Below are 12,270 nucleotides of genomic sequence, written 5' to 3'. Positions count from 1 at the left end.
AATATACGATGAAAAGCTCCCGTCTGACTTTTTCAGTCGTAAATTCCGCTCGTGTGTACACAGCATTAGAACATTGTCACAATGTTTAAATGAGCTTTAAAAATGTACCAGTATTTCTGCTGGAGATGGGAAAAAAATGTGGGGTGAAATAAATATACATGGAAATGCTGCCCCTTTATCTCTGACCAAGACACAGGCCTAATATGTATAATGGTAAATGATTGTCTACATTCATTGTGTTCACGCTTTTCCTTTAAAAATAAAGAATAAAACATCTCTTCTTAAACCCTAGATAAAGGCAACAATACTGTGTACAAATCTACTCAAATAGAGAAAATAATTTTTGATCCCAAAAATATATAAAACTAGTAATGCCCACCCAGACCTTTCTCCTATAAAGCAGCCTACAGAGCAGGTTCTCCCATTGCTAGAGAAAACACACAATAGGTCCTTAAGCACTAAAACTGACACATATTAAAAACCATTATCATGTCATGATGATATTTAAAAAACAACTAGAACCCAATACAGCTGCTAAACTCCTGTAAAGAAGTAGGCAACAGAATAGACAAGAAATGCAGCGCTCGATAGGACCAATAATAAAAATTGATTGTAAATGAAGTGAACAGTTCAAGTGAAAAGTTAATTTATTGGATGCACATAAAAATTGAAAAACAACAGCTGGAAATAAAAAGATAAAATCAAACTAACTGAAAAAGGATCACTGTCAGAATTGAAGTACTCCAAATGATGATAAATGCAATACCGCCATAACTCCAAATTGTAAGGGGTTAATGTCAGCAAGTGTTCTTGTGTATAGATCCTCAATAGCGGACCCTGTGGATGGAGTATGCACAAAGTGGATAGATTTCAGTAGGTGTGTGGGTAATCAATGTTAACATAAATCACAAATAATTATACAACTTTAACTACAAAGAGATTTTTTTTAATTTTTAAGGAGAATAAAGGTGAACTAAAAGACTTTTATACTGTACATTTGCCTAGGGATATCCTGTAACTTAAATGTTTCAACAAGTCTACAATTAGCATACATTTATCTAATGGTGCCTTCCAATGATAACATGCTAAGCACTTGTAATTACTATTATTATTGATATGCAAAGTAAGCTGTTTACTACACATGCCAAAATAGAACCATGGCAAGGGAGGATTGATTTGCTGCTTAAACAGTAATTAATAGGTACCAAATTGTACAGTACATGTCTTAAAAATAAATACATTTCTAAATAATTTATAATAATGCTTTATTATGTTTGTCAATAGTGTTTGTGCAATAAACATAAATAAGAAAATAAGGAAATATGTAAAGGCTAGGTCCACATTTAGCAAAACAATAGAAAAGAAGCAGGGGAAAAAAAATATTTTTAATTATTATTTTGCAAATGAGCCTGCAAATCATTGCAATCTTGATCAGTGGATTGTGGGTGAAATGTCAAGCTTCCATAGACCCTTCTTCCAGTTCACTATCCATGCTGATGTATGGGCTTTCATTTAGAGAGTTGTAGAGGTGTAAATGGATTGTGTGATAATGTGTGTTCCATTGAGAATCTTTCTTGATCTACCTGACATTGGCTTGGTATCAAGAGATACCCAAATTTCCACTTCTTATTAAGTGATTGATCAGTACCGAAGGGCATATTCGAGGATTTGGATATCTTTTTACTGTATATGCTTTTCCATATTTGTAAAGTTTCATTACCTTGTTATCCAGGTCTTTTGACTGTTCTTTTCTACCTTCCCATGGCTCAGTGTCTAGCCTGCTTAGCGCATCCATGTGAGCTAACAAACTCATTGACCATTTATACACAGACACTAATTGTGATTTAAAGCACCACAGATGTGGGAAATTAACCTTTCATTGACATTTTAACCTGTGTGTGCCATCTTCTATGTCTGTACCAAGGCCAAACATTCCAGGGTATGTACCCTCAGGAACCGGAACGGATATTCAGACGAGCCAAACGTCAGGGAGCCAGAGATGAGCGTAGTAAAACAGCAAGCAGGATCTGGAGCCAGAAGGGATGTCAGCCAAGCAAGTCTTTTAACAGGAATGCAGGAGAGTACCTCTGTGATGTTGACTAAGGCGAAGGCAGAGATCCTCTGGGCTGAGCCCAGTCCTGACAGTACCCCCTCCTCAACGATCCCTCCCCCTCGCAGGACCACCAGGCTTGAGGGGAAAATGTGATAACAAAAGCTTGCCACTGCCCTCATCTATAGCTGGCTATTGTAATAAGCTGCTTTGGAAGGCTAAAACAGGTAACAACAAAGTCTGGGAAATGCCCAGGAAAAAACCAAAGCCAACTTACCACCAGCTTGCAGACAACCAAACTGATCTGTCTAAGCCCTTGTACACACGGTCGGAGAATCCGTCGGAATGTGACCTATCAGACCGCGTCGTCGGATAATCCGACTGTGTGTGGTATGCATCGGACTGATTCCGTCAGAATATCCGTCGGACCCAATTTTTCAACATGTTGGAAATATTTCCCGACCAACGGGGCCGATCGGACATACTCTGATCATGTGTAGAGAATTTTGATCGGACCAAGTGCCACGCATGCTCAGATCAAATTCCTACATCAAAACTATTGGCTACTAGCCTGAATGTAGTCTCATCGTAACGAAATTACATCATCACGTTCTGAAAGATCGAATTTTTTCGCCAACTTTGTCCGACCGTGTGTATGCAACAGTTTCGGACAAGATCCGACGGACCAAATCTGACGGGCAAAATCCGACGGATTTGGTTGTGGAAATCTCCGACCGTGTGTATAGGGGCTTACAGTATGCGTTAAAAACAGGGGTTTAGTCCGCACGCATTTGCAAACTGATGCGTGAGCCACAGAGCCATGTTACGGCACCTTTGCCACTTACTGCGATAGCCAGCTATAGAGGGTGGTGGCAAGCTTTTGTTATCACGTGTGTGTTTGTATTGGTCCAGCAATGCACCAACACCTTTGCTGCTATTGTGCTATCGCTGGGTGTTTGATATGCTCCTGTACCTTTAAGGAGGGGTGGGCTCCCCTTCCGTCCACCTGCTCTCATTTATCCCTCAGAATGCATGTGTCTCCACTGTGGGAACACTCGTATTTTAGTGTTAGGACCACAGATACCAGGGTGCCGTGACGTGGCTCTGTGGCTCACGCATGCGTTTGCAAATGCATGCGGACTAAACCCCTGTTTTTAACGCATACTGTTAGACAGGTCAATTTGGTTGCCTGTGAGCTGGTGGTAACTTGGTTTTGAGGGGAAAACGTCTATGGAAATCACGGAGGAGGACAGGGGCATGTACATCTGAGGATGTGACTCAAGAGCGTTCCTCTGGACCATACCCCTTCCATTGCACCATTGAAAGACAGGTTTCCTCTGGGTGTGACTTTAAATAGGGCAGATAGCTAATGAAATGTGACGAGAGTATAAAAAGTATATATCTTTTAATAAGAATATTTAAAATAGTGAGCACATACATAATACAAAGAACATTTGTAGTGATACTCTGGAAACTGATAAACATGCAACACAGTGAAATCGTACAGACAATAACCACAAAAGATCTGTTGAACTAGAAGTGAGTATAACAGAGGTATCCAACGCATTACAAGATTTGCAAAAGTTGCTTTCTCTTCATCAGGGTTATATGCGATTTATCGCAGAACGTACAAACGTCTGCAAATAAATAATAAACAAAAATACATTACATGTTAATAAGTGTGCACTAAAAATACAGCTTCAAGGAAAAACAAGCATGTCATCACATCTTATCTTATATATTATTGTTTAGAAACTGACTGTACAGACTGTATAGCTGTTTGAATTATCTTGTGTCCAGATTATTCAAAATATGCTCCGGCTGTTGGCCCAAGTGGCCCTTTGGCTTAATCAGATGGATCACATGATCCAGAATTGCGGCAGATCTCAAAGCAGAAATTGAAGTGGTTCCTTTAAAAAGGACACCCCGGTATGGCCCTCTGAGATAAAACCCTCTCTGTAGTCCCATAAGGAGAAAAAAGAGAAGGATAATTATCCAACTACTATACAAACTGAGAGGAACAAAAAAACCTCAGAAATGTCAGAAAGCTATATGGATTGCCTATAGATTCTATTTACAGGCCAGTTTATATATGTGTATATGTAGAAAACATTCATATTGATAATCGTAAGAGGAAAGGAGAGCAATCTCGGGGAAAACCCACAACAGGAAGGGGGTAAGTCTGAGAAAAGTTTAATCCATTATAGGGATGAGCTTCGTGTTCAAGTCGAACATACGTTCGACTCGAACATCGGCTGTTTGCCTGTTCGGCGAATTCCGAACGTTATGGGCCGTTCGCGCCAAATTCGTGTGGCGCTCACGGCCCACAATGCACTGCGATGGCGCAGTGCATTGCTGGCTCATGATTGGCCAAGCATGCACTGTGACCCCGCATGCTTGGCCAATCACAGCGCCGGCAGCGAGGAGAGCCATGATTGGCCACAGGCAGGATGCCATCTGCAGGAGTTATTGGAAGTTGTGTGTGCCTCCAGCACAGCACAGTATACATCTGTATTTACCCTTTATTGCTGGTGTTCTATAATAAAGGCATCTGCAGGAGTTAGTGGGTGTTGTGTGCCTCCAGCACAATATACACCTGTATCTACCCTTTATTGCTGTTCTCTAATAGAGCCATCTGCAGGGCTTAGTGGGTGTTGTGTGCCTCCAGTACAGTATACCCCTTTATCTCTGGTGTTCTATAATAAAGGCATCAGCAGGAGTTGGTGGGTGTTGTGTGCCTCCAGCACAATATACACCTGTATCTACCCTTTATTGCTGTTCTCTAATAGAGCCATCTGCAGGGCTTAGTGGGTGTTGTGTGCCTCCAGTACAGTATACCCATTTATCTCTGGTGTTCTATAATAAAGGCATCTGCATGAGTTAGTGGGTGTTGTGTGCCTCCAGCACAATATACACCTGTATCTACCCTTTATTGCTGTTCTCTAATAGAGCCATCTGCAGGGCTTAGTGGGTGTTGTGTGCCTCCAGTAAAGTATACCCTTTTATCTCTGATGTTCTATAATAAAGGCATCTGCAGGAGTTAGTGGGTGTTGTGTGCCTCCAGCACAATATACACCTGTATCTACCCTTTATTGCTGTTCTCTAATAGAGCCATCTGCAGGGCTTAGTGGGTGTTGTGTGCCTCCAGTACAGTATACCCCTTTATCTACCCCTTATTGCTGGTCTTCCAGAATAAAGGCATCTGCAGGAGTTAGTGGGGGTTGTGTGCCTCCAGCACAATATACACTACCCAACTGCTGTTTTACACAACTCCCTTCAGGTCATTACCATGTCTGGAAGGCCAGCAAGGAGAGGCAGACAGGCGCGAGCCGATAAAAGAGGGCAAGCAGGCTCTGTGTCTAGAGACAACAGTGCTGGTCGTGGACGTGGTGCATTGTCATCAGCATGAGGCCATGGGACACGCTTGTCCTTCTTTTCGGCAGCTGGACATGTTGAGCTGCAACATGCCAACGACTTGGTAGAGTGGATGACCAAGCTCTCTTCATCCTCCTCATCCTCTCTCACCCAGTCTCAGGGTACTAGCAAAGCAGCTGCCAACACATCGTCTTCCCTCGTCTCAATGTCATCATCAGTGACTCCTTCTCTAGACCCACCACGTCCTCCTGAGGAGTCTCCTGAACTCTTTGAGCACAGTGTTGGGTACATGCTCCAGGAGGATGCCCAGTGTTTTGTAGGCTCTGATGATGACATTCAGCTAGAGGAAGGCAGTAGCGTGAATGTAGAGAGAGGGGATGCTCAAGAAGGACAGCAATCTGGCAGTCATGTTCCACAAGCTGCAGCATACTGCCAGGTTTGCTACAGCGATGAAGAGGGAGGGGATGATGAGGGCACTGACTCCACGTGGGTGCCTGGTAGGAGAGAGGAGGAGGAGGAGGAGAAGGAGGCACATGTCCAACGAGGCAGGATGCCCTCCGGGGGCCAGCTTAGGGGCAGCACACCGACTGAATCACACCACAGAGCTCAGCCTGTGCAGGGCGCTGCCTCTGCGCGTTATTCTAAAAGTTCTTTGGTCTGGGCCTTTTTTGAGACGAGTGCATCAGATCGCACCGCTGCTATTTGCAGCATATGTCTCAAGCGTATCTCGCGTGGCCAAAACATCAGCCGCTTGGGCACCACATGCTTGACCAGACATATGTTGACCTGCCATGCAGCTCATTGGCAAGCCTACCTCAAAGACCCACACCAAAGAAAAAAGCGGACCTCTGCTTGCTCCTCATCAGCTGGCATCTCCAACCCCACTAGACCTTCAGTCCTCTGTGAAACCTGCTCTGAGAGGAATGAAGGTGTAGAATTAGGTGTGTCACAGCCAAGTGCTTTCGGGCACTCTGCTAGCAGTACACCCACGTCCGATTATAGCAGGCAAATGTCCCTGCCCCAGCTGCTGGGCCGGCGAAAGAAGTTCACTCCCAGCCATCCACATGCCCAGAGGTTGAATGCTATCTTGGCTAAATTGCTAGCACTTCAACTGCTGCCTTTTCAGTTGGTAGACTCGGCCCCCTTCCGTGAGTTTGTACAATGTGCGGTTCCTCAGTGGCAGGTCCCCAAATGCCACTTTTTCTCACGGAAGGCGATTCCGGCTCTCTACCGGCATGTGGAAGGCAATGTCCTTGCCTCGCTGGACAGGGCGGTCAGCGGTAAGGTGCATATTACCACTGACTCATGGTCCAGCAGGCATGGACAGGGACGTTACCTGTCTTTCACGGCCCATTGGGTCACTCTTTTGGCAGCTGGAAAGGATGTAGGACAAGGTGCAGTAGTGTTGGAGGTTGTTCCGCCACCACGCCTCCAAAATGCTACTATTGGTTGTGACACACCTCTCTCCTCCACCCCCTCCTCTTCTTCTTCCTCTTCCAGTGCTCTGTCCTCAGAACCAGCGGTGCTTCGTAGGCGTTCCAGGGGCTACGCAAGTACGCAGGCAAAACGATGCCATGCCGTGCTTGCGCTGGTTTGTTTGGGGGACAGGAGCCACACTGGGGCGGATGTTTTGTCAGCTCTGCAGGGGCAGGCCGAGAGGTGGTTGATGCCACGCCAGCTTAAGCCAGGAATGGTGGTTTGTGACAATGGCACCAACCTCCTCTCCGCCCTCCGACAGGGACAACTGACCCATGTGCCCTGTGTAGCTCACGTCCTTAACCTGGTGGTGCAGCGGTTCTTGGGCAGGTACCCCGGCTTACAGGATGTCCTGAAGCAGGCCAGGAAAGTCTGTGTGCATTTCCGCCGATCATTTAATGCCTGTGCTCGGCTGGCTGAGCTCCAAAAGGAGTTGAACCTGCCCAAGAACCGCCTTATATGTGACATGCCCACCAGATGGAACTCAACGTTGGCCATGCTGCAGCGGCTGCACACGCAGCAGATGGCCATCAATGATTACCTGTGCGACTACGGTACCAGGACAGGGTCAGGCGAGCTCGGTTTTTTCTCACCACGCCAGTGGGGCATGATCAGGGATGCATGCACTGTCCTGTCACCGTTTGAGGAGGCCACAAGGATGGTGAGCAGTGACAGTGCATGCATCAGTGACACTGTACCTCTTGTCCACCTCTTGGAGCATACGCTGCGTGGAATAATGGACAGGGCACTTGAGGCAGAACAGAGGCAGGAAGAGGAGGACTTCCTTGCCTCTCAAGGCCCCCTTTATCCAGACAGTGTTCCTGCTGTGCCACCCATCACACAGGAAGAGGATGAGGAGGAGGAAGAGGAGGAGGAGGATGATTGTGTCAGCATGGAGGTGGAGGCTGGCACTCAGCATCAGCAGCAGCAGCAGCAGCAGCAGCAGCAGCAGCAGCAGCAGCAGTCTTGTAGGGATGATTTACAGTCCCAAGAAACACGTGGACTTGTACGTGGCTGGGAGGAGGTAGCTGCGGATCATGTTGTCCTTAGTGACCCAGAGGACTCCGGACCGAATGCCTCAGCTAACCTATGCTGCATGGCCTCCCTGATCCTGCAAAGCCTGCGGAAGGATCCTCGTATTCTTCGGATCAAGGAGAGGGACCATTACTGGCTGGCCACTCTCCTTGATCCACGGTACAAGGGTAAGGTTGCCGACCTTATCTTGCCATCGCAGAGGGAGCAGAGGATGAGACATCTCTGGGAGGCCTTGCAGAAAGGTCTGTGCAACGCGTTCCCAGAAACTGGGAGGTTACAAACTCCTGGTCCTGGACAACGTGTTGCTGAGGCATCGGTCAGAAGGAGCGGTGGAGAAAGTGGCCGTCTGACTGATGCTTTCAGACAATTTTTTAGTCCGCAGCCCCAAGGTATGATCGGTTCCAGCACCCATTGCCAGCGTCTGATTTACATGGTGCAGGAATACCTAGGGGCAAGGTCAGACTTGGACACCTTTCCCACCGAAAATCCTCTGGCTTACTGGGTCTTGAGGATGGATCACTGGCCAGAGCTTGCACAGTATGCAATTGAGCTACTGGCCTGTCCTGCATCCAGCGTTCTTTCGGAACGCACCTTCAGTGCTGCTGGTGGCTTTGTTACCGATCACAGGGTGCGCCTGTCCACCGAATCAGTTGATCAACTGACCTTCATCAAGATGAATCAGTCTTGGATCACCCACAGCTACCAAGCACCTGAAGCTGATGTAACAGAATAATTTTTTTTGAAATATCACATCCCTTCAAGACTGCTTATTGCTGATGCTGAGTGACTGTCCTGTTATGTTGATTGTCTATCCTCTTCCTCCTCCGCTGATATGTTGGAAGAACATTTCTGGTTCGGGGTGATGCCATCAGCCCAATTTTTCTGCCCCTGTTTAACAGGGGCGTTTAATTACAATTTTTGATGCAATGCTTTGCAGCAAGGCTAATTCCTGCAATAAAACTAGAGTATATGGAAGAGGTTGCAGTGTGGTGGCACCAGCACCAGTGCCTAAGGCCCAATTTTTCTGCCCCTGTTTAACAGGGGCGTTTAAGTACAATTTTTGATGCAATGCTTTGCAGCAGCGCTAATTCCTGCAATAAAACTAGAGTATATGGAAGAGGTTGCAGTGTGGTGGCACCAGCACCAGTGCCTAAGGCCCAATTTTTCTGCCCCTGTTTAATAGGGGCGTTTAATTACAATTTTTGATGCAATGCTTTGCAGCAGGGCTAATTCCTGCAATAAAACTAGAGTATATGGCAGAGGTTGCAGTGTGGTGGCACCAGTACCAGTGCCTAAGGCCCAATTTTTCTGCCACTGTTTAACAGGGGCGTTTAAGTACAATTTTTGATGCAATGCTTTGCAGCAGGGCTAATTCCTGCAATAAAACTAGAGTATATGGGAGAGGTTGCAGTGTGGTGGCACCAGCACCAGTGCCTAAGGCCAAATTTTTCTGCCCCTGTTTAACAGGGACATGTAATTACAATTCTTGATATAATATTTCACAGGAGGGCCCCTTCCTGTGCCCACCCAGAGTAACGGTGAGGACTTATAGTGTTGTGGCACCAGCACCACAACCACCAAAGGTCAATATTTCTACCACTGTTCAACAATGGCATGTAATTACAATTCTTTATATAGTCGTTCACAGCAGGGAGCTCCAGCGCCCACCAAGAGTCACTTTGAGGGCTTACAATGTTGTGGCAAAACCAACACCTTGTTCCGCCATTTCTGCAGAGCATATAGGGCAGGCCCCTACTTTCAAACATCCAACTTACAAACATCTCCTACTTGCAAACGGAAGGAGACAACAGCAAGTGAGATGAAAAAAGATAGACGACAAAATAAATTATACAGGGGTGATAACCCTTCCCTATGTTTTTCAAAAAGCTTAAAAATCGTTTTTTTGACTGGAGCTACACTTTAAAAATGTACCAGTTGAAAATTACAAACAGATTCAACTTAACACAACAAACCTACACAGTCCCTGTCTTGTTTGCACCGCCTGTATACTGCTGTTCTGAGTATATAGGGCCTGGGGGCCACACGCATTTCCTTTTTTTAATATGGGTACAGGGTTCCCCTTAATATGCGTACAAGACCCAAATAGGCTGGTAATGGGCAGGGAGGGCTACCCATGCCATTTTTCTCAATGATTTTCAACCATATTGCAGGAACCAGATATAACATTAAAACCGCAAGCAGTTTTAAATGGTGTTATTTCCGTTTAATGTCATTTTGTGCAGGGACTGTTCTAAACACGGTAAACACGTGGCACTTCACAGGCATACTACAGACACCCCCCAGGCACCATATTTAAAGGAATATTTCACTTTTTTTTCCACTTTAATCGTCATTAAAATCAGTGCTCCCGCCAAAACTGACATTTTTAAAAACATTTTAGGCATTGACCCATGTCCCCTGGGGCAGGAGCCAGGTCCCCAAACCCTTTTTAGGACAGTATCTTGCATATTAGCCATTAAAATTAGCACTTTTAATTTCGAACGTTCGAGTCCCATAGACTTCAATGGGGTTCTAACGTTCGTACGAATTTGGGGTCCGTTCGAAAGTTCTGGTGCGAACCGAACAGGGGGGTGTTCGGCTCATCCCTACTTGTAAGCCACCTCTGTAATTTGTTATGAACTATCAAGCCACAAACCTCACCCAGTCTTATGTTACTCTTTCTGTTTCTCTGCAGCTGGCGGTAGAGAGGATTCAACTACCGGCCGTAATTGACTCCGGAGCATGCAGTTGTTTCCTGGACATCTCTGTGGCTCAAAAACTTCACATCCCTCTCCAAAACACAAAACAAAATCTTCTTGTCCACTTGGCTGATGGGTCTTTACCTCGCTCCGGACCAGTTACACAAGAGACCCAGCCGATTCTCACCATCACGGACTCGGGCCACCAGGAGTTCCTACGCTTTGATTTGATTTCTTCTCCCATGTTCCCTATTATTTTAGGACTCCCTTGGTTGCAGGCCCATGACCCCCAAGTTAACTGGAGCAGAAATAAGGTCTCTTTTACATCCTCTTACTGTTTTCAACACTGTTTTCCTCCAGTTCCAGCTACCTGTATGGCAGTCGTTCCTGCATCCGACAGTCTTCAGCATGTCCCTCCAGTATATCTCGAGTTTAAGGATGTTTTTGATAAAAAGAAGGCCGATTGTCTACCACCTCATCGGTCTTACGACTGCCCCATCGAATTGTTACCTGGATCTGAAATTCTGTTCTGGCGCATATTCCCTCTATCCGAGACTGAGCTAAAGGCTCTCAAAGCCTACATCGATGAGAACCTGGAAAAAGGCTTCATTCGGCCCTCTTCATCTCCAGCCGGGGCGGGTATTTTCTTCGTTGAGAAAAAAGATGGCTCCCTCAGACCCTGTATCGATTATAGGGAACTCAATAAAATAACTGTCAAAAACTGATACCCACTCCCGCTCATCCCAGAACTATTTCAGTGCTTTCGGACTGCCAAGGTCTTCTCCAAACTTGACCTACGAGGCGCTTATAACCTTGTTTGGATTCGTACCAATGACGAATGGAAAACAGCCTTCAGGTCCAGGTTTGGGCATTTTGAGTATTTAGTGATGCCCTTCGGTCTGTGCAACGCCCCGGCCACCTTTCAACACCTGGTGAATGACATTTTCAGAGACTACCTTGACAACTTTGTAGTCGTATATTTAGACGACATTCTCATTTTTTCTGCCACCATTGAACTACACCGAGACCATGTAAGAAAGGTCCTTACCATTCTGAGGAAACATAAACTATACCTTAAGGCAGAAAAATGCGAATTCGATAAGACCGTTGTCCAATTTCTTGGATTCATCATTTCCACTCAGGGGATCGCCATGGACCCCCAAAAGGTCAAGGCGATTCTTGATTGGCCCGCTCCAGGGGACAAAAAAGCTGTGCAAAGATTCATAGGCTTTGCTAACTTCTACCGAAGATTCATTGCCGGCTTCTCATCCATTGTTTCTCCGATTACGCAGCTGACCCGTCAACATGGGCGCTTCCAGTGGTCCCAGGAAGCTCAGGAAGCCTTCATTAAACTGAAATCTTTGTTCACTTCAGCACCTATTCTACAGCATCCAGACCCACTTTTGCCATTTGTGTTGGAAGTTGACGCTTCTGAAACCGCCACTGGAGCCATTCTTTCACAAAGACGGGGCCCCAAGGCCCTTTTGCATCCAGTAGCTTTTGCCTCCCGAAAGCTAAATCCTCCGGAAAAGAATTATGATGTCGGTGACCGAGAGCTATTGGCCATTAAGTTTGCCTTATGCCGCGTACACACGATCAAACAATCCGGTGGAAAAGTCCGGCAAACTCAAGTCC

This window comes from Lithobates pipiens, unplaced genomic scaffold, assembly GCF_037356315.1.
Source record: "Lithobates pipiens isolate NorthernLeopardFrog02 unplaced genomic scaffold, aLitPip1_a1.2 Scaffold_16, whole genome shotgun sequence".
Taxonomy (NCBI): Eukaryota; Metazoa; Chordata; class Amphibia; order Anura; family Ranidae; genus Lithobates; species Lithobates pipiens.
This window is presented reverse-complemented; position numbering follows the sequence as displayed.